We start from the raw sequence: 21,951 nt of genomic DNA, 5'->3' as shown, positions 1-21,951 counted from the left end.
GGACTAGATTTTCCAGAGAGTTGCAGCTTACATAGACCCAAAGCTACACTCTCATCTTCTGTCAAATTAGGAGATGCTAAACCTGGAAGTCTCGAAGACGATGATGGTTGGATTGTCACATATGAAGAAACTGATGTGTCTCTCAGGCAAGTCTTCTTCACCTACAGATATAAATGACTAAAGCTGGCTAATAATTACTACAATATGTTTGTAACTACATCTTGACAGTGTATTTCAGGTTTATGTGATTGATGCCAAAATTTTCACAAGAAAACCAGTTGCCATAATCAATTTACCTACCATTGTGCCATATGGTTTCAATGGAACTTTTGTGGAAAGAAACTTAAGGGATTCTACTACACTACTAGAAATTCGGCAAAAACCGATCAAGAAAAATCGACCAACTTTGATCGGTCAAAAAACCTTTGGTCGGTTTTTCAAAATATATATTTTTTTTTACGAAACCGACCATCTTTGGTCGGTTTTCTTTGGCGCAAAAATACGGGAAACTATTTTTGAGTCCCGCAAAATTTATTTTTCAAGAAAACCGACCAACTTTGGTCGGTAAATTCGGCCGGTCATTTTAAAAAACCAACCAACTTTGATCGGTAATTTTATTTTTTAATAAGACTGACCAACTTTGGTCGGTTATTTTCATGCGAAAATACAATGAAAGAGTATAAATAAAAAATAAGATAATATTAAAACAAAATGCACGAATGGTCAAGTGGTAGAATAGTATCCTGCCACAGTATACACTCCGGTTCAATTCCCAGATGGTGAATCTTTTGATTACATAATTAAAATACCGGCCAACTTTGATCAGCTTTTTTTGCAATATTTTTTTGAATTTAATTGACCGACCAACGTTGGTCGATAATTTTCGACCAACTTTGGTCGGTATATTAAAATGACCATCAAAATACCGTCCAAGCGTATTTGATTGCATTTTGGTTGGTAATTGGCCACTGTTTTTTTGGTCGGTATTTACCGAATTTCTAATAGTGCTAGTGTAAAGAGTTGTAGAAATCTGATATGGGGTTATTCACTTATAATTTTTTTGAGAAGGATGTTTATTTGTATCTCAAGGTGTAATCTTCATTCTCCTCAGGCAATGTGGTCTACCGGGCCATTTGCATTTTTCTTCGTAGAAATTGCACATTTAATCTATACCTATTATTTTAGAACGTTTTAATTTGTACCCACTTTTTAAACAACTTCAGGCCTCTTTCTCCTCCTTCTTCTCCTTCTTAGTTTTCTTCTTCTTCTCCTTCTCCTTCTTCTTCTTATTCTTCTTCGGGTGATAATGATTTTATATGGTGGTTGTGAACATATTTTAATATAGTTTATGATGTTTTACAATGGTGAGCTGTTATGACGCTTTTATTTTTTACTATTGCTTAGGGTTTCTTCTTCTTCTTTTTCTTAATTGCAAAATGGATTCATTAGATTTATTGTTGTTTTGAGAAATTGATGATTGAGGTTTGTTCCTGATGATATTTGGAGGTTATGTTTCAAATTTGAGCTCATTCGGAGTAGATTTAGGTATTAAATTGTATATTGGATTGTTATAATTCGAAGAACAAATTTCTGTTTCTGGGCAATTTGCACTTCAGGCCTATTTGGCCTTAAGTGCATAAAAACGTTGGTTGCACTTCATACCTTTTGGCCTTAAGTGCATCTGAAGTGCAATTTTTCACTTCAGACTTATTGGCCTTAAGTGTAGCAAAACGTTTGTTGCACTTCAGACCTTTTGGCCTTACGTGCATCTGAAGTGCAATTTTTCACTTCATACTTATTGGCCTTAAGTGTAGCAAAACGTTTGTTGCACTTCAGACCTTTTGGCCTTATGTGCATCTGAAGTGCAATTTTTCACTTCAAACTTATTGGCCTTAAGTGCATGAAACCATTGGTTATACTTCAAACCTATTTGGCTTTAAGTATATCTGAAGTGCAAATTTTCACTTTAGACTTATTGTCCCTAAGTGAAGAAAACGTTTGTTGTACTTCAGACTTTTTGGCCTTAAGTGCATCTGAAGTGCAATTTTTCACTTCAGACTTATTGGCCTTAAGCGCATCTGAAGTGCAATTTTTCACTTCAGACTTATTAGCCTTAAGTGCATGGAACCATTGGTTGCACTTCAGACCTATTTGGCCTTAAGTGCATTTGAAGTGCAATTTTTTCACTTCAGACTAATTTTTTTTAACTTCAGACCCGATAAGTCTGAAGTTGATCGTAAAGTGGGTACACTTGCAATTTTTTTTGCAAAGTAGGTATAAGTTTAATTGTGACCCAAAATCGGGTATAGATGCAAAAACCCCTTTTTGTTCAGTTGATATTGTACATATTTTTATGGGAGAAATTAAAAAATAGCCAGATTTACAAGTGGTCATTCAAAAATAATCATAGTTTCAAAAGTAATCGAAATTTAGCCACTTTTCATGTAAAAATAAATCTGAACGAAAATACTGTTCAAAATCCGGAAAATACTCCAGCATAATATATATACTGGAATTCCAGTATATTATGCTGGAGTTCCAGCATGTAAAGATAAATCTTAGCCACTTATACTGGAGTTCCGGCATAAGTATACTGGAACTCCAGTATAATATACTGGAGTTCCAGGGACTTCCAGCATAATATACTAGAGTTTCAGTATAATATACCGGTCCAACATAATATGCTGAAAGTTCATACATAGGTGCTCCAAACTTCAGTATGTTATGTTGGAACTTTTCGCGTGTTGGAGTTCCAACATAATATGCTGGAAGTTCATACACAGGTGCACCGATCTCCAGTATATTATGCTGGAACTTTTCGTGTTGCAGCAAAATAGTGGCTATTTTTTAATGACTTTGAAATACTGGCTATTTTGAATGACCAGTCCGAAAACTGGCTAGCCCATGCTATTTTAACTATTTATATTTGGGCCTAAGCCCACTTTTCATTTTATGCCCTTTGTGTTTCGGTGCGTATGTAGAGAAACAAAGAATTTAAATTTAATAACCGACCGCTCAAGAAATTATAATATATGTATTATTGTCTAGAAGCTATAGATAATTTTTAATCGAACAACAGAATATATTAAAAGCACTGTAGAAAATCCTTCGACAACAAAAAAAGGTTTTCTGCTTTCTGTCAATTCAGGTATGTACTACAATTAATGGATTTCTTTCTGGTTTTCTCAGCTTAACAAAATTATTACTACTAACTCAGAAAATGCATGGCCATTTTTTTTGTCAGAGTTAGAGTTAATTTTTAAATGGTAATCAGATTAACCATGTTTTCTCCAGTGATCACTAAAATAATATTTGTCACTTTAAAATCACTAAATTTATGGTAAATTAATTAGGAAAAAAATTGGCCGAAAGATCGATTTAATCTCAATAGAAAGGCAACAAGTAGGCATACCAAATCAGTCAAAGAATCTGGCTTCGCCGGTGCTTGCACGGAAGAAATTGAGAAATTACATTCGGGCAAAATAATGGCTCTACTTTACACAAGCTACCCTTTTTAGGCTTTATAAGCAATTTAATATCGGCCAAAACCCAAATTCATTTTTTCTCCCATCTTTCAGCCGCCTTCTTCTCCTCTCTCTCCCTCCTCATTTTCCCCCTTCTTCAACCTTCTTTTCCCTCTCTTCTTATCTTCTCCCTTTTTCACTCCTACTTTTTTTCTTCTTCTTTTCTTCTCTTCCACTATAACGATATCAACACACCATTCTCTCTCTCTCTCTTAACATTTTCCTCCTCCTTAACTTAGATGAAAACAATACTATCTTCTTTGTGTAATTTCTGGCTAAATTCTGACGATGGTTGCCTTCTTCTTCTTCTCTTTCTGTCTACTTTCAGATATGGTATTGCACGACACTCTTCTGGATGAATTTTATGAGAAGATGAGAGATGGAGGAAATAAAATGGCCACTGCTGGAGAAAATCTTTTTTCAGCAAATTTGACTGTCCTCCATTACTGTCAATGCTCCTTTATTTATATATCGTGTAATTCTTGTTTAATAATTGTATAATATGTGTATAATCACCGTGTGTACATTATACACTGATGATACATTTATTATACACGTATTGTACAAAATTGGACGTGAAAGATTACAGTGGCTACGAGTATTGACAATGTGGCCAGACGAGTGGAGATAGTTTTAGCTCAGGGGAGTGGTCAGGGGTCTCACAAGAGGCCTCGTCACTCCAGTGGATTCAGTGGGGCCTCATCTGGAGGTCGAGGTACTTTTGGTAGAGGCCATTCTCCCAGGCTGTTTCACTCAGCACTTCAGACATTCCATGGAGCTTTAGGGAGTCATGGTTCTTATATACCTCATTCAGGGAAGCCAACTTATAGTGCACCACCAGTTCCAATCAGAGCACCTCCTCTTTAGAGTTATTATCGCGGGATCAGTTTTCTCAACTGCAGTATCAGAATGGATGTTTCGAGTGTGATGAGTATGGGCATATCCGGAGGACCTGTCCGAGATTAATGGGTGTTCAGCCATAGTAGTAGGGTTCTCATGCCATGATCCCGGCATCGCCTGCTCAGCCAGCTAGAGGTAGGGGTTAGGGAGCCAGAGGTAGAGATCAACCCACTAGAGGTGGAGGTCAGGCCGTTAGAGGTGGAGGCCAGACCGGTAGAGGTAGAGAGCAACTAGCAGGAGGTCGTCCCAGGGATATGGTTCAGAGCGGTGGGGCCCAGCCCCAATGTTATGCATTCCTAGCCAGGACTGAGGCTGAGTCATCCAATGTTGTTATCATAGGTACTGTTTCAGTTTACAGTAGAGGTGCTTCAGTTCTATTTGATCCAGTGTCTACATATTCCTATGTGCCTTCTTATTTTGCTTCATATTTGGTTGTGCTTTGTGATTCTTTGAGTGCTCCAGTGTATGTGTCCACACCGGTGGGGGATTCTATAATTGTAGATCTTATCTATCGCTCGTGTGTGGTGATTATTGGGGGTTTGGAGACTAGTGTAGATCTCCCACTTCTCGATATAGTTGATTTCGATGTTATTTTGGGGATGAATTGGCTGTCACTTTATCATGCGATATTGGATTGCCACATCAAGACCGTGACCTTAGAATTTCCAAGGTTGCCTCGATTGGAGTGGAGGGGGACTCTTGGTCATTCTACTAGTAGTGTTATCTCTTATATGAAGGCTCGACGTATGGTCGAGAAGGGGTGTTTGGCTTATTTGGCTTATGTTCGTGATTCTAGTGCGGAGGTTCCTTCCATGGATTATGTACCAGTTGTTCGGGAGTTTCTTGAGGTATTTCCTGCAGACCTACCGGGGATGCCACCCGACAAGGATATTAATTTTTGTATTGACCTGGTTCCGGGCACTCAACCTAGTTCTATTCCACCATACCGCATGGCCCCACCAGAGTTAAAAGAATTGAAGGAGCAGTTGCAAGATTTGCTTGATAAGGGCTTTATTAGACCTAGTTTCTCGCCCTAGGGTGCACCAGTGTTATTTGTAAAGAAGAAGGATGGGTCAATGAGGATGTGCATAGACTATCACCAATTGAATAAAGTCACCATTAAGAACAAGTATCCATTGTCGAGGATTGATGACTTGTTTGATCAGCTTTAGGGTGCCAAGGTATTTTCGAATATCGATTTGAGGTCTGGCTACCATCAGTTGAGGATTAAGGCATCTGATGTCCCTAAGATAGTTTTTCGTACTCGATATGGGCATTATGAGTTTCTAGTGATGTCATTTGGCTTGACAAATGCCCCAACAGCGTTTATGGATTTGATGAATCGGGTGTTTAAGCCCTATCTGGACTCTTTTGTGATTGTGTTTATTGATGATATCTTGATCTACTCCCGCAACCGAGAGTAGCATAAGCAACATCTTCAGATCATTCTCCAGACTCTGAAGGACAACCAGCTATATGCTAAGTTTTTGAAATGTGAGTTTTGGTTGGGTTCGGTTGCTTTCTTGGGTCACGTTGTATCAGCAAAGGGTATTCAGGTGGATCCTAAGAAGATTAAGGCCATTCAGAATTGGCCTAGACCTACTTCAGCCATAGAGATTCGTAGTTTCTTGGGATTGGCGGGTTATTACCGTTGGTTTGTGGAGGGGTTTTCATCTATAGAAGCCCCAATGACCAGGTTGACCTAGAAGGGTGCCCCATTCAGGTGGTCAGACGAGTGTGAGGCGAGCTTCCAGAAGATCAAGATAGCTTTGACTACGGCGCCGGTGTTGCCTACAGGTTTAGGGCCTTATACGATATATTGTGATACATCTCGTATTAGACTTGGTGCACTATTGATGCAGGGTGGTAAGGTTATTGCATATGCTTGCGACAATTGAAGATTCACGAGAAGAATTATCCAATTCATGACTTGGAGCTAGTAGCCATGTCACGACCTAAACTGGAGGATCATGACTAGCACCCGGGCCATACTTGCCGAGCACCAACGTACATTTTATCTAACTTTCCTTATTATCTTTAAGGGCCGACGAGATCATTATAAATTGTAGATATGGATCATGAACAACAAACAATGAAAGATAATGGAATGAACATATATAACATGGGATGACAAAACTACCAAGAAACTACATATAAGGTACGAGCTACCACGCTCCCATGAAAGACTATACAACAAAAATCAACCGACAAGGCATACCAAATTATACATGAGTCGACACCTGTCTATGAGCCTCTAAAGGAGCATAAGTGCTACAATATTGCCATAACAGGGCCCCGACATATCCATAATATCTATAACAAAAATGCATACCAAGACCACGACAAGTCTGGAGAAGGGATCTCGCCAATAACCGCTGAACTAGAAAGCCTACTATGATGGGGGAGTTGTGTCTACCTGTCTATCAGGACCTGTAGCATGACATGCAGTGTCCACAAATATAAAGGACGTCAGTACGAATAAAGTACTGAGTATGTAAGGCAGGAAAGCATAAGTAAGAACAATAATGTAAACATGGATAGAGAATATATAACCTGTAACATCTGGATACCTTTGAGGGCTACTAACATGAAATGCGTGATACATACATACATACATATATATATATATATATATATATATATATATATATATATATATATATATATATATATATATATATATATTGTATGTATGTATATAAACTTTTAAAACATACACCTCTGTAAGCATTATCATCATTATCATATCATACCCGGCCGTAATAGGCTCGGTAAAATGTACCCGGCCACGTGGAGCTCGGTAAAACCCAATTGATCAGTGGTTGCACAATAGGTGCCTAACCCGGCCGACTATAGCGCGCTCGGTAGAGTAATATATATATATATATATAAAATGCATGTAGGACTCATTGGAATCATATTCTGAACCTTTCGGAGTGACGTAAGGTCGATATTCTCCGTAAAAGTTATTAGGAATAACTCTTCATCAAGAATCTTATAAGAATCAGGAAGTACCAACAACATTGATAACATAAGAAGAAGAAGCAACCTCAACATCAATTGTTCCCTAGAAGGGAAACAATGTAAGTACTGCTAGCTTCTAAGAGTAGAGTATCTTTAGAAGCTCGTTCATTGTATTATGTACAATCAAAGCCGTGCAAAATAAGGAAAGGGATAGCTTCACATAACTTGTATATGTACTGCCCAACCTCAAACTATGCAAATGTCACGACTTCTTAGTCTACAATAAGAGAAATGACACCATCGTTATCGTTTAAGCGTCGTAACAATTATGTATCGACCACAACCTATTTTACGATGAAACGGACAACACTTTACCTATATATATGACTTCACACAAGTCAAAACAATCACCAAACATACCCCTATCACTTCATACACAACACGACAACCATAATAATGTCAAACGATCCGAAAATGTTACGACGAACGACCAACAAACAACCTTGCCATTATGTGGTGTTTATCCACACACTTTCTCCTCTCAACTCCATAAAAATAGTAGCAAAAGATACAACCCAATAGCAACATGAAACAACCCACAAAACAGTCCCACAAGTTCAGCAACTCAAAATTAATTTTTCAGTTTACTTAAACACGTTTCGACTTATCTTTTCTTTCAAATTGAGAAACACAACCAAAAGTACATAATTATACCTTTTATCCAATAAAACAGCCATGAATTCAACTTAAAAATAATTTCACAACCAGCAAACCATGGCGCAAGAACAAACAGTATACCACTCTTTCGAAACTCGCTAGGTCTATCCTTTACGATCGAGTTACAATTCGCAAATGCATAGATAATGGAAGGAGAAGCATAAACTTACCTTGTACTGAGTATACACCATGAAACCTGATCCTTCTTCATCAAAAATCAGTTCCTTAATGCAGCTACAAGATGGAGAAAGAGAAACTAGCAAGCTGTCCGAACTTTTCGGCACTAGAATCATGTCGTAACACCCGAAATACCCTAGGGTTTGTGTGAGATTTTTGGGGAGGAGTTGCAGGGGTTCAATTTAGTTTTCAAGGTCTGAAAGATGGGTAAAATAAATGAGTTGATAGGCCCTTAAAAGTCCCCTCTTGGCCAACTTTGGGGCTTTTAATTGTGTCCTCTCATTTTGGCAAGTAGGTGATGTACCTACTTGTCACCTACCAATCTGAGCAGCCTCGCAAAAATGCAAATATCTCTACTTCGATATCGTATTGACAAAAGGTTTAATGTGTTGAAAACTAGATTCATAGATCTTCAATTTGGTGGTAGATCACCCCATAATTCCATGTAAATTGGGAGAAAAACTTAGTAACATTTAACCTAAAGTTTAAGTAAAATTATGAACATAAGTTGCGACAACTTTTGTCGATTTTTGTTTCATAACTCGCTTGAATTCAAGACTTATGATATAAATATTATATGATTCAAATACCTTAAAACACGACCTCTTAAGAATATTAGCACCCCTAGGTTTACCCAAAAATACGGGTTACAACATCCTTGATTCGTTTAACTTCTAATACTTGTTAACCACCCTTATAAGACCAAACGGATTAACTTTTTATCATATTAAAGATAATCTCTTCTTAGATTTACGTCGACTAACTTATGGCATGAACCAACGTACGCAAATATGGGTTGTAACAAACTATTGTTCACGCGCTGAAGATTTGGAGGCACTACCTACATGGCGTGTTGTGTGAGGTGTTCACGGATCATAAGAGTTTGTAGTATTTGTTCAAGCAGAAGGAGCTCAATTTGAGGCAAAAGAGGTGGTTGGAGCTATTGAAAGACTATGAAATCACCATCTTGTATCCCGGGAAGGCCAATGTGGTGGCCGATGCTTTGAGTAGAAAGTCAGCTAGTATGGGCAGCCTTGCATATATTCCAATTTGTGAGGTTGGATGTTTTGAGCCCAGTCGTGTTTTAGCTTGCACAGTTGCTCGGTCTTCCTTATTTGAGTGCATCAGAGATCGACAGTATGATGACCCTCATTTGTTGTCCTTGATACAGTATGACACGGTGATGCCAAACAGGTTATAGTTAGAGATGATGGAGTATTGAGGATGCAGGGTCATGTTTGTATGCCTAATATGAATGTGTTTCGTGAGTTGATTCTAGAGGAGTCCTATAGTTCCCGGTATTCTATTCATCCGAGTGCCGATAAGATGTATTAGGACTTGCGGCAACATTATTGGTGGAGGAGGATGAAGAAGGATATTGTTGCATATGTAGCTCGGTGTTTGAATTGTCAGCAAGTAAAGTACAAGCATCCGAGACTTGGTGGTTTGCTTCAGAAGATTGAGATTCCTGAGTGGAAGTGGGAGCATATCACTATGGATTACATTGTTGGACTCCCACAAACTTAGAGGAAGTTTGATGCAGTTTGGGTTATTATGGATAGACTGACCAAGTCAGCGCATTTCATTCTTGTGACAGTTTCTTATTCTTCGGAGCGGTTGGTAGATATTTATATCCGTGAGATCGTTCGTCTTCATGGTGTGCCCGTATCTATCATTTTTGATCGAGGTACGTAGTTTACCTCGCACTTCTGGAGGGCAGTACAACGTAAGTTGGGTATACGGGTCGAGTTGAGCATAGCATTTCATCCTCAGATGGACGGACAGTACGAACGTACTATTCAGATCTTGGAGGATATGCTCCGTGCCTGTATTATTGACTTTGGAGGTTCTTGGGATTAGTTCTTGCCATCAGCGGGGTTTGCCTACAACAACAGTTATCAGTCGAGCATTCAGATGGCTCCCTATGAGGCATTATATGGTAGACGGTGTCGATTGCCGGTTAGGTGGTTTGAGTTGGGGAAGGCTCAGTTATTGGGTACAGATTTAGTGTAGGATGTTGGATAAGGTTAAGATCATTCAGAATGGACTTCATACAGCTCAGTTCAGGCAAAAGAGTTATGTCGATCGTAAGGTTCGTGATGTGGCATTCATGGTCGGAGAGAGAGTGTTGCTTCGGATATCGCCCATGAAGGGTGTGATGTGGTTTGGGAAGAAGGGCAAGTTAAGACCTAGGTTCATCGGGCCTTTTGAGATCCTTGATTGAGTGGGAGAGGTGACTTACAAATTTGCATTCCCCCCAGGCTTATCAGCGGTGCATCCAATATTCCATGTGTCCATGCTTCGGAAGTATCACAGTGCTTCATCCTACGTGTTAGATTTCAGCACTGTCCAGTTGGACAATGACTTGACTTACGAAGAGGAGCCGATAGCCATTCTAGACCGGTAGGTTCGTCAGTTGAGATCGAAGAGTTATCCTTCGGTTCGTATGCAGCGGAGAGGTCAGCCTATTGAGGAAGCTACCTGGGAGTCTGAGTTCGATATGCGGAGCAGATATCCCCATCTTTTCACTGGCTCAGGTACTTTTCTAAGTCTGTTCGAGGATGAATGATTGTTCTAGAGGTGGAGAATGTGATGACCCAAAATGTCATCTTTTGTTTTAGAACTCAATTATGTGTTCCGAGGCTTTAAAAACCTCATTTTTATCTCTTCTCAATTTGCATACACAGTGCGGGCGTATATCCAAAATGCTTTTATGTGAAAATTGAGGAAATAATAATTTTTGGCCTAAAAAGTTGATTTTTGTTGACTTCGGTCAATGTTTTGGATAAACAAACCCGGACCCATGCTCTGACGATCCCGGTGGGTCCGTAGTAAAATATGGGACCTGGGCGTATGCCCGGAATCGAATTCCAAGGTCGCTTGCCCAAGAAATGAATTTTTGATGAAAATTATAAAACTGAAATTATAATGGTTTTGAGAAAAATAGTTAATACTTGATCTGGTTGGTATCGGGTCCGTATTTTAGTTCCGGAGTCCAGTACAGGTCCGTTATGATATTTATACCTTATCTATGAAATTTGGTGAGAAACGAGACTGATTTGACGTGATTCAGACCTTTGGTTGAGGAAATAGAACTTTTGAAACTTCCTTAAAAATTTCATGCAATTTGGTGTTAAATTCATAGTTCTAGGTGTTATTTTGGCAATTTGATCGCACGAACAAGTTCGTATGATGTTTTTAGACGTGTGTGCATGTTTGGTTTGGAGGCCCGAGGGATCGGGTGAGTTTCGAATAGGCCACGAAGTGATTTGGAACTTATAAAAGTTGCTGGTGTTCTTCAGCTGTGTTGCAGGCCTCAGACCTCGCAAATGCGAGGTCAAGGTTCACATTTGCAATTACTGTGGAGGTCGCATTTGCGAGCTTCTCATCGCAAATGCAAAGAGAAGCTGGGCTAGCCTATGTTCGCAAATGCGAACAACCTTTGCATTTGCGGAGTGGTCGGTGGAAAGGGGTCTTTCGCAATTGCGACAATTTGTTCGTATTTGCGACAGTAGCAGAAATGCGACAAGTTCAAAACCTTAACCTCAAGAGGCAATTTTTCAAAGACCATTTCTTTCCCAAATGATAGGTAAATGAATCTTAACTCGTTTCTTTCAATATTTTATCTCTTTCTACAAGATTTCATCCTAGAATCTAGGGGTTTTCATGGTGAAATTGGGGATTTTTGGGTAAAACTTAGGAATTTCGAAATTTTGGGATTTAGACCTCCAATTGAGATTGGATTCCAAAATAAATTGTATATCCAGGCTCGGGGGTGAATGCATAATCGGGTTTTGGTCCGAATTGTAAGTTTTGACCAAGCGAGCCCGGGGTCGGTTTTGGACTTTTTGGGAAAAATGTTGTGAAACCTATAGTTATGCGTTGGAATTGATTTCTTTAGCGATAATTGATGTTATTAAGTTAATTAAGACTAGATACGAGTGGATTGGAGGTGGAATCTAGAGAAAAAGCGGTAATTGAGCTTTGAGTTGGCCATTGGTTTGAGGTAAGTGTTTGGTCTAACTTTGACTTGAGAGATTAGGAATCTCCGACTTAATTGCTATGTGAAATTCCATGTGCATGGCGTATAGGTGTGGTGACGATTACCTATGCGTCGCCAAATTATTTGTTTAGCCTGTTCCCTTCCCCTTTCCTAATATATTGTCTTCCTGTCTTAACTGCTACATGCTTATTGGTGCTTCCATGTCTAATTGCTTCTTGTTAGATGTTATTTTCTTTAATGAAGGTATTAGTTATTCCGTAGTTTCATTGTGTTACATTATTGGTTTAAGCTGGTTTACCGGTGTTTCATAGTATATTTTAGTTGGTCTCGCTGTGTAGTAGTAATTGAGTGAAGTTTCATAAATGTATAGCCTTCTATTTGCTTTGGTTTGAGGCATAAATATCCTGGAGAGTTTTGAGCTAAATTGTTAAAATACTTGTTCTTATTGTGTGATTGGTACTGATATGGTGGGGACAAGTTTCAAGACGCAACATGAGGAATAAGGGTGATATATTGAGGAGAAATAAGGGTGAAATGTGATTGTCTGGTGAGATCAGGTTGCGCGCCGCACCAGGAGTAATAAGGGTAGATTGGTGGTATTGGGTTGCACGCCGCAACATGAGGATTAAGGGTGATATATTGAGGAGTAATAAGGGTGGATTGGTGGGATCGGGTTGCACACCGCAACATGAGTAATTAGAGTAAATGTTCATATTGTTACTGATAATATGGTGGGGTCGGGATGCGCGCTGCATCATTTTATTGTTTATGTATTCTCCTTCTGCTGAGATTTTATTCTGTAGCATTGTAACTCTCCTTAGGATTGGTTATAGCTAAGTACTCGCAAGATAACTGAGTTTCGTATTTATATGTAGGTATAATGTAAATGCCCCGCCGTAGCCTCGTCACTACCTCGTCGATGTTAGGCTCGGCACTTACCAGTACATGGGGTCGGTTGTATTGGTACTGTACTCTGCACTTCTGTACAGATTTCGGAGCTGGTAGTGGCTGATCGAGAGGTCGGTTGCAGATACTTCATCTAGGAGACCCAAGGTAGACCTGTTGACGTCCGCATGCCCTGGTGTCCCCTCATATGTTTATACTTTTCTGTTTTCTTTTCCTTCGAGACAGATGTATTTTCTTTCAGACTAGTATTTGTAGCAATTTGTAGTATGTTTGTGGATTGTGACAGCAGTTTCTGGGTAGTAATAGTTTCGGTATTGTTAATAGTATGTAGATAACCTGTTTATTGTGTGCTTCCGCATTTATTTCTGTCCGATTTAGCTTTGTTAGTTTTAACTATAAAAATATAAAGGAAAAAGGTGAATATAACTCTAACATTGATTTTCCTAGCGAGTGCGATATTAGGCGCTATCACGGTCTTGACGGTGGGAAATCCGGGTCGTGACAAGCAAAATAGTGACTATTTTTCAATGGCTTTACAAACGCTGTCTATTTTTGAATGACCAATCCAAAAACTGGTTAGCCCATGTTATTTTTACCACTTCTACTTGTTCAGTTAGGAAAACCAATAGATAATTTACCACTTTATACCAATTACCCTTCTTATTAAGTATTATTTATTTTCAATCATTTCCCAATACATAATAAATATGAGTGATATAATAAAATTACCATATTACTCCATTTGTTTGTTTAAAGAGTGTGTCAAGTCAATAGTAGACAAGTAAACATGGATGGAGGGAATAGCATGTTAGCTATAAATAATACTACTAGTACATACTTTTACTTTCTATAAATGGTACAATCAATCAAGAAATGGGCACCAAAAAAGAAATTTTGAAATGGCCACATAACAGAAATTTAATGACTAAAATACCACTCACTTGAATGCAGTATGTTAATCATTTGCAAAAATGTTGTATTTCAAAAGGCAATACAATCAAAACGAACTTATTATTATGGTAACATTGATCTAAGATGAATATAGCCAGACATTCAAATACAGATGAACAGTGTATGTTTAAAATTTGACAAACTTTCATCTTAAGAAAACATTAACTAATTATTTTAGAAATTTCCCAGTCGACAATATTCCGATTATTATAAGTACACAGTTATTTCTGTTTTTATCAAAACTTAAAGGTCAGTTCTACAAGGCGGTGGTTAGACCGATTATGCTGTATGGGGCAGAATGCTGGCCAGTCAAGAACTCCCATCTCCAGAAGATGAACGTAGCTGAAATGAGAATGTTGCGATGGACGTGCGACCACACTAGGTTGGATAAGATTAGAAATGAAGATATTCGGGAGAAAGTGGGCGTGACCCATGAGGATAAGATGCGAGAAGCGAGAAGCGAGGCATAGATGATTCGGGCATGTGAGACGGAGAAGCCTAGATGCCCTAGTGAGGAGGTGTGAACGGTTGGCGCTGGCAGGTAGGAGAAGTAGGTAGAGGACGTCCTAAGAAGTATTGGGGAGATGTGATCAGGAAGGACATGACACGACTTCAGCTTACCGAGGACACGACCCCTTGACAGGAGGGTATAGAGGTAGAGGATTATGGTAGAAAGGTAATAGGTCGTAATGTGTTTTTCTGATATGTTCCTGGTTTATTGGGGGATTGCCGATTAGTACCTTGTCTTCCATTCTTAGAGTGCTAGTATTAGGGTTGTTTTTAGTACTATCTTTCGCTTTGATTTTCTAGTACCCTGTCATGTTACTGCTTGTTGCTGTTGCTTTTTCTATTGTTGTTGCTTTCCTCCATTTGTTTTTTTCTGGTTCATTCATTGCTGGTATCATTTTCCTGGACTTGTTGTTGATATTTACTGGTTCCTATTCTTCTTCTCGAGTCGAGGGTCTTTCAAAGCATCTCTACCTCCCCAGAGTAGAGGTAAAGTTATCCTCCGTAAACCCCATTTGTGTGATTACAGTGTGTTGTTGTTGTTTATATCTTTTTAAGTTTGGACCGCAATGAAATTATCATTTTCTTTCTCTTTACTTTTTTTAATCTACTTCTCCTTTCTCAGATTCCCAGCAAATTTTTGCAAAAAACTATTCTCTGTATCTCAGTGGGTAAATATTTGAATATAGTCGCTGAACCGTGAAGCTACATAGGCACTCCTACTTAGTTTTCCGGTAAGATTTAAAGGATTTATCCGGCTAAAACTATTTTCTGAGTAATTAATTAACTATAAATTTAGTGACTTTAAAATTACAAAAAATTGTTTAATAACTTTTATAGAAAAAATCATAAGTTTGATTATCATATAAGGGTGGCAAATGGTCCGGGCCCGGTCCTCAACGGGCCTCGCGGACCGGTCCTAAACGGGCTGAATCTATGTGGGCCTGGGCTTCATGAGCCGAGCTTAAACGCTCCCAGGCTTCGTGGGCTTTTGGATGTAACCAGACTGAGACCACGAACTAATGGTCCCTGGCTATGTGGGCCGGGCCTAAACGGGCCTAAGTGGGGCTTGACTATTTTTTTTTTTTTAATCTAAGACAATTTCTTGTAAATTATATATATATATACTACATAATTTAGATAATTTACAAAAAATTGCCTTATATAGTATATTGCCTTATATAAGATTGTATATATAGTAGTATAGTATTATAGATATACTAAGTGTATAATATATAAGCTATATTCGAATTTCGATATAACATTAGCTATATATATATATATATATATATATATATATATATATATATATATATATAAAGATGAACTCGGTATCAAAGTTGCAAATTAAAGTTTAATACTTCAAATTAAAGTTCAATGCCTTCATCATAATACTTCAAATTAATCTAACAAACTAAAACATTAAGCATAATACGTCTAATAATTTTAAAATAACATAAATTGTCTCAAATCAACTTAAAATCTTAAATACAAATGTCTGGAGAACACGCAAGACAACTCTTTATATGCCTCCTTAAATAACCTGTACCCTCCAACTTTGGACGATGAGTGTAGACTCGACCACAGTTCTTGCACTTTATTATGTAAACTTCTTCATTTTCTTCTACCACATTAAAGTGTTCCAAAACAAATGGGCGCAATCTAGAATCACCGGGCATGATTTAACTTGAATTAAGAATTTGAGTTTGAGAAATGAGAGATGAGTGAAGACTTGAATACTTCAATTTGAGTTTGAGAAATGAGAGAGATTGAGGATTTTGTTAGAAAAATGAAAGAATGAGGAGGTATTTATAGTTGAAAATAAGAAAAAAGTGTAATTATAAAAAGTTTGGGGTTAAAACAAAGTTGGGGGGAGAGGGGGGGGGGTTAAATGGCTATTTTAGAAAGCCCAAACGACTATTTTTGCAGGTCAGTAACCATTTTTTAAATGTTGCAACGGCTAAAAACATTTTGATTTTTTTTTAAAATTATCCGTTGGGCCCGTTTAGGACCGGTTGAACTGACCCACTTAGGACCCGGTCCTAACGGGCTTCTTCAATGAATCGGCCCACTTGGACCTCAAGCCCCCTGGTCCCGGGGTTAAACGGGGAGGCCCGTTTAGGCCCACTATCCATATGAACTCGCGGGCCTGGGTTGGGCCCGAGCCGAACCGGCCCACTTGCCACCCTTATTATCATATGAGAAATTAACTCTCAGGAAATTATTAAATTAATTTACCCAACCCACTTTCAGTTGTCAATTTCTTTCTCCAAGCCATGATGTAAAAGGACAAGTGACGGTTGAGTTGATTACTTAGCAGGTCATTCAACTAATGACAATTATCTATGAAAGTTACTTTTCTTTATTTTATATTATTAAAGTTACTTAATTTTTGCTATGTTACACACAAGATCACTCACTATATTTTTCAATTTTTTTGAAGCCAAATATTTTAAAAATAATAAGGCACCCATTAAAACCATTTCCTTAACTCGCTCCGAGCCAATCCGCTATCATTTATTCCTTTTATTTAACTCTCATCAAAAAGGTCATTTACTTTGGCAAAAAAAGTAACATTTAACAAGGTCATTCTGAGAAAAGTTTTTTGGATTTAATCAGCTAAAAAAGTTCATTAGCTGTGAAGTTGTTGCATTAATGGGAGCAAAAAACGTCAATTGGACATTGTAAAATAATTCTTTAATTTGCTAAATGAAAAGAATATTGCTAAGATAAATGAAACAATACTATTAGTCTGATAAGTTCCATATAAATAATTAAGATAAGAAATTAAAACCAACAAATAAATGCCTTTGAAAATTATAACTTGCAATCTATGGTAGATTGATAGAGAAACGAGTAAAGGACTAAAGGTACTCTGACTTATATTAGATGAATAATCTTCTCCAAAAGTCTAATCTTCCTCAAATTAGTAGAGAGCAAAAACAAATACGTAATCTTTATAATCAAACTGTCACATGCTGCTAATACAACAACATCAATTAATGATTAACATCCAGACCCCAGAATTTTTTTTGGAAGATAACGGCAATGCAAAACAGGTGAGAGAAACTCTCATCCATCACTATAAACAACCAATGGAAAGTCCACCCAAATTACCTAACATACCACCGGAACCATCGAATGACACTGTATGGAAGAAGACACACCCCAATCCCATTCATACAAGGAAATATTCCTAGATAAGCAAAATACAACACAAGCTGACTACTTCACTTCAAAACTAGAATCCAACATAACGCAACAAAAAGGAAAGGAAATAACAGGTCCAATCCTACTATCTCAAGAGGATAAAAACAGGTTATATGAACTATGGCGTTACTCAGTCATCATAAAGCTTTTTGGAAAGCGAATGCCACACTATCTCCTTCGATCTAAATTAGTTGATTTATGGAACCCATCCGAACAGTTAATCTTGATTGACCTAGGATGAGATTTTTTCATAGTCAAATTTGGTAAAGAGGAAAATCTAGTGGAAGCCATACAAAAAGGGCCATGGTTCATCTCTGACAGTTTCCTCTCAGTCAGAAGATGGAAACCCAAATTCGTTCCACAAGAAGCTACTCTATCTTCACTGCAATCTGGGTACGACTACCACAACTACCCACTAAATTCTATGACAAAGAGGTCCTAGAAAAAGTAGGCAAAAACTGGGGAAACTCCTAAAAATTGATACGTGCACCTCTGCCACTCTCAGAGGTAGATACGCAAGAATATGTATCCAAGTACCCTCGGAAACACCAGTTGCTACCTCAGTTACAATAGGGGACCATAAACAATTGGTGGTCTATGAAGGAGAAACGTACTGTGCACTAGGTGTGGAAGGATAGGGCACACTACAAGAGGATGCTCGCATAGACAAAAACAACATCAAACAACAAATGTGCAAGACAGCCCAAAGTGCTCAAATACAAAGCCAAACAGTGATTCAAGCCAAACACTAAACAATGAGGAAGAAGAGGAATGGAAAGTTGTTTCATTCCCCAGAAGGCGTAAAAAAGAGAATAACACGTAGCAAAATGAAGCAATGGACAAGAGTAGAAAGAGCAAACCAATAGCAAAACTAGATGGCATCAAAGTCAAAATGTTCGATGCTACATCCGGTAAGTTCCTTGAAACTCAAACATTTCGATACACCTCTAAATCTAACCCCCTACAGGATATGGACCGGGCCCAACCCATAAATACAAAGATACAACAAACAGAAAAGCAAGTTACAACCGGGCGGCCCACAAGAGAAAGGCCCAATACAAGCGTTAAAAGGACAACGGACCCAAGGACTACACAACATCACACAAATATTGGACAGGGGCCCACACCACAACCAAAAACCAAATTAAACCCCATAATTAGTAACCCAAACCAAAATTACACTACCCCACACCTAAAGTCAACTAAGCCCAAAGGCCAAGAGGAAAGTCAAAAATTTCAGACTGGACCACCTCCCACCTCTGCAAAATTAAACTCCATGGTAGACCCCAATCATGACCCCTACAACACTACGTCTCCTTTACCAACACCAACTGGAAAAAACCCCTCCATGAAAGCTCAAGAGCCTAAGCTGAACAATCAAGAAATCCCAAGTGATTTGACACAACCCATCAACTCAACCGAATATCACAATAATCCCATTCTCAGTGTATTAGACACAGACTCCAAAATATTAAGCATGGCTGTTGATCCAAATCCACAACCCCCAAAAACGATTGATTAACTCAATACCCTACCTATTATTACTAACCCAAAAATGAGCAGACAAAAGAAACCCAAAAATGGAACCCAATACCAATCCCCCAATCTTCCTAACCTCCATCCCACCACCACCGGACCACTTACCAGCGTCGTGGTTGGAACTAGCCCTCCATGGACAAGCCCTATACTACAATTTTTAGTTGTGCGATCAACCGATCTCTCTAATCATACAGAACCCAGCTCATCTAGCAAGGGTAACTGCAGAAGCCCTAAACAGGGGTTTGGGGATGCTTGGAGCTCAAATATAGCAAGCAGTCATGGCCCAGACCCACCCAACTCACATGGAACAGAACAACGATTCATCTATCCACAACAGGATGCAACACATATTCAACAACATCCAGTTCTTCCCAGATCCATCAGTAGAGGACCCCTATGTAACCCCTCAGTTTAAGATCCTCCAACAGGAATCATCCCAGAAAACTTCATCTTCAGTGCAAGAGAACTAGCAACAACCACCTCAGGAGAAACAACACCAATCGCCTCTGGGGAACAGCTCCAAAGGAATATCAACAGCCCTGGAGCTTCTGAGAAATCGCGAGGCGCCAATGGACCAAGAAGCAACCCGAATCGACAACCTAGTGAGAGTGGATTCACTATGGCTGGATGCAATAAGAGCTGTGGAGTTCGGTGTGGAGCACATCGAGACTTGATACTCCTTTTCCCAAAGAACCTAGTTCGATACGGAATGGACTTCTCCTCCCATCAAAGTCAAGGTACACTCAAACCTCTTCTGACCTTAACCCAGTGATGAGATCCCAACAATCTCAACAAAGGGGAAGAGAAGGGATGCAACCCCAGGGCAGGGATAAGGCATCAACGAGCAACATCCCTCCACCACTGAACCTTCTAATGAATTTCTTAATATGGAATGTTAGAGTGTCAAACAATGCAGAATTCAAGAGGCATTACTCAGACATGGTCAAAATGCACAAGTCTGTGATGTTGGTTCTCTTGGAGACCAAAATGGCTGACCATAAAAAGCTAACTGAAGAGCTTCAATTCGATATGCATATCCAGTTCCCTGTGGTAGGACACTCTAGAGGTATAGTGATAATGTGAAGAGATTCTTCCCTCCAAGTTGATGAAGTGGCTGTAAATTCTCAGGGTATCCATGCCATGGTTAAGGTATTACCCTTAAACCCCCTTGGTTTTTTTTCCTGCGATTTATGCTAGTAACTACATTGAGGATAGAAAGGCCCTCTGGGATAACTTAGTTGATATCTCCAATAATCATAGAGGGAGTTGGTTTGTGGGTGGAGACTTTAATGAAGTCCTGAAAGCAAGAGACAAGTTTGGGGGAAACCCTATAAACACCCACATGAGTAACTCTTTTTGGAATTGTATCAACAATTGTCACCTTGTAGACCTATGATTTAAAGGTAGTAAATATACTTGGTCAAACAAGAGGTACAAAAATAGGTCCTGTCTAATCCTAAAAAGAATTGACAGATGTTTTGCTAATAACCATTAGATAAATGAATACCTTGAAACTAACATTACTCACCTCCTCAGGACCCATTCTGACCACTGTCCCATGCTTGTCAATCTAAGCAATACCAGGCATATTCCTCTCAATAAACCCTTTAGGTTTGAATCAATGTGGTGCATCCACCCTCTGTTTCAGAACTTAATTAGGGATTCTTTTAAGCCTGATTCTTCCCTAATCCCATCCACCATTTTGTTCAAGAAAAATGCTCTCAAGTGGAATAAATATACCTTTGGAAACATTTTTCACAAAAAGAAGAGGTTGCTAGCAAGGATAGTAGAGATTCAAAATCCCCTCATTATCCCCTTAGCACCTCAATGCAAACCCTTAAAAGCAACCTCATTGAGGAGCTTAGCTCTATCTTAAAGAATGAAGAGGACTTCTGGAAAATGAAGTCTAGAATAAACTGGCTCTCAGATGGAGATGCCAATACAAAATTCTTCCACACTTCTACTCTAAATAGAAGAAGGAGGAAAAAAGTCCTTTCCCTAAAAAATGACTAAGGTCAGTGGATGTTTGATCCTAGGGAAATCAAGCAATCAATCTCAAAGTTCTTCCAAGAACTTTACACAACATCCCTCCCCTAGTCCCAGAATGGCTTGTCCTCCTCTGAAATCCAAGGGCATTGCCAGATTCAACAAACAACAATTGGGATGGCTCTTATGGATAGTGAAATCAAAAGTGCCATATTCTCTTTCAAGCCCTTCAAAACTCCTGGACCTGATGGCCTTCATCCCTTCTTCTATCAAAAATACTGGGACATAGTGGGTAAGGATGTCATCCAATTCTGCAAAAACTATTTTTCCACATCAACAATGAACCCAGTCATGAATGAAACCCTTTTGTGCCTCATTCCCAAATGCCCTCAAGCCTCAATGATAAAAAACTACATGCCCATAGGCTTATGTAATACTGTCTATAAGACAGTAACAAAAATCATTGTTAACAGAATCAAGCCTTACCTACCTCACATCATTGGGCCTAGTCAGGCTAGCTTCCTTTCCAACAGGAAAGCTTCAAACAATGCAATCATAGTCCAAGAA

The sequence above is a fragment of the Nicotiana sylvestris genome, chromosome 8, assembly GCF_000393655.2.
Source record: "Nicotiana sylvestris chromosome 8, ASM39365v2, whole genome shotgun sequence".
NCBI classification, from domain to species: domain Eukaryota; kingdom Viridiplantae; phylum Streptophyta; class Magnoliopsida; order Solanales; family Solanaceae; genus Nicotiana; species Nicotiana sylvestris.
Note: the sequence above shows the minus strand (reverse complement) of the source record.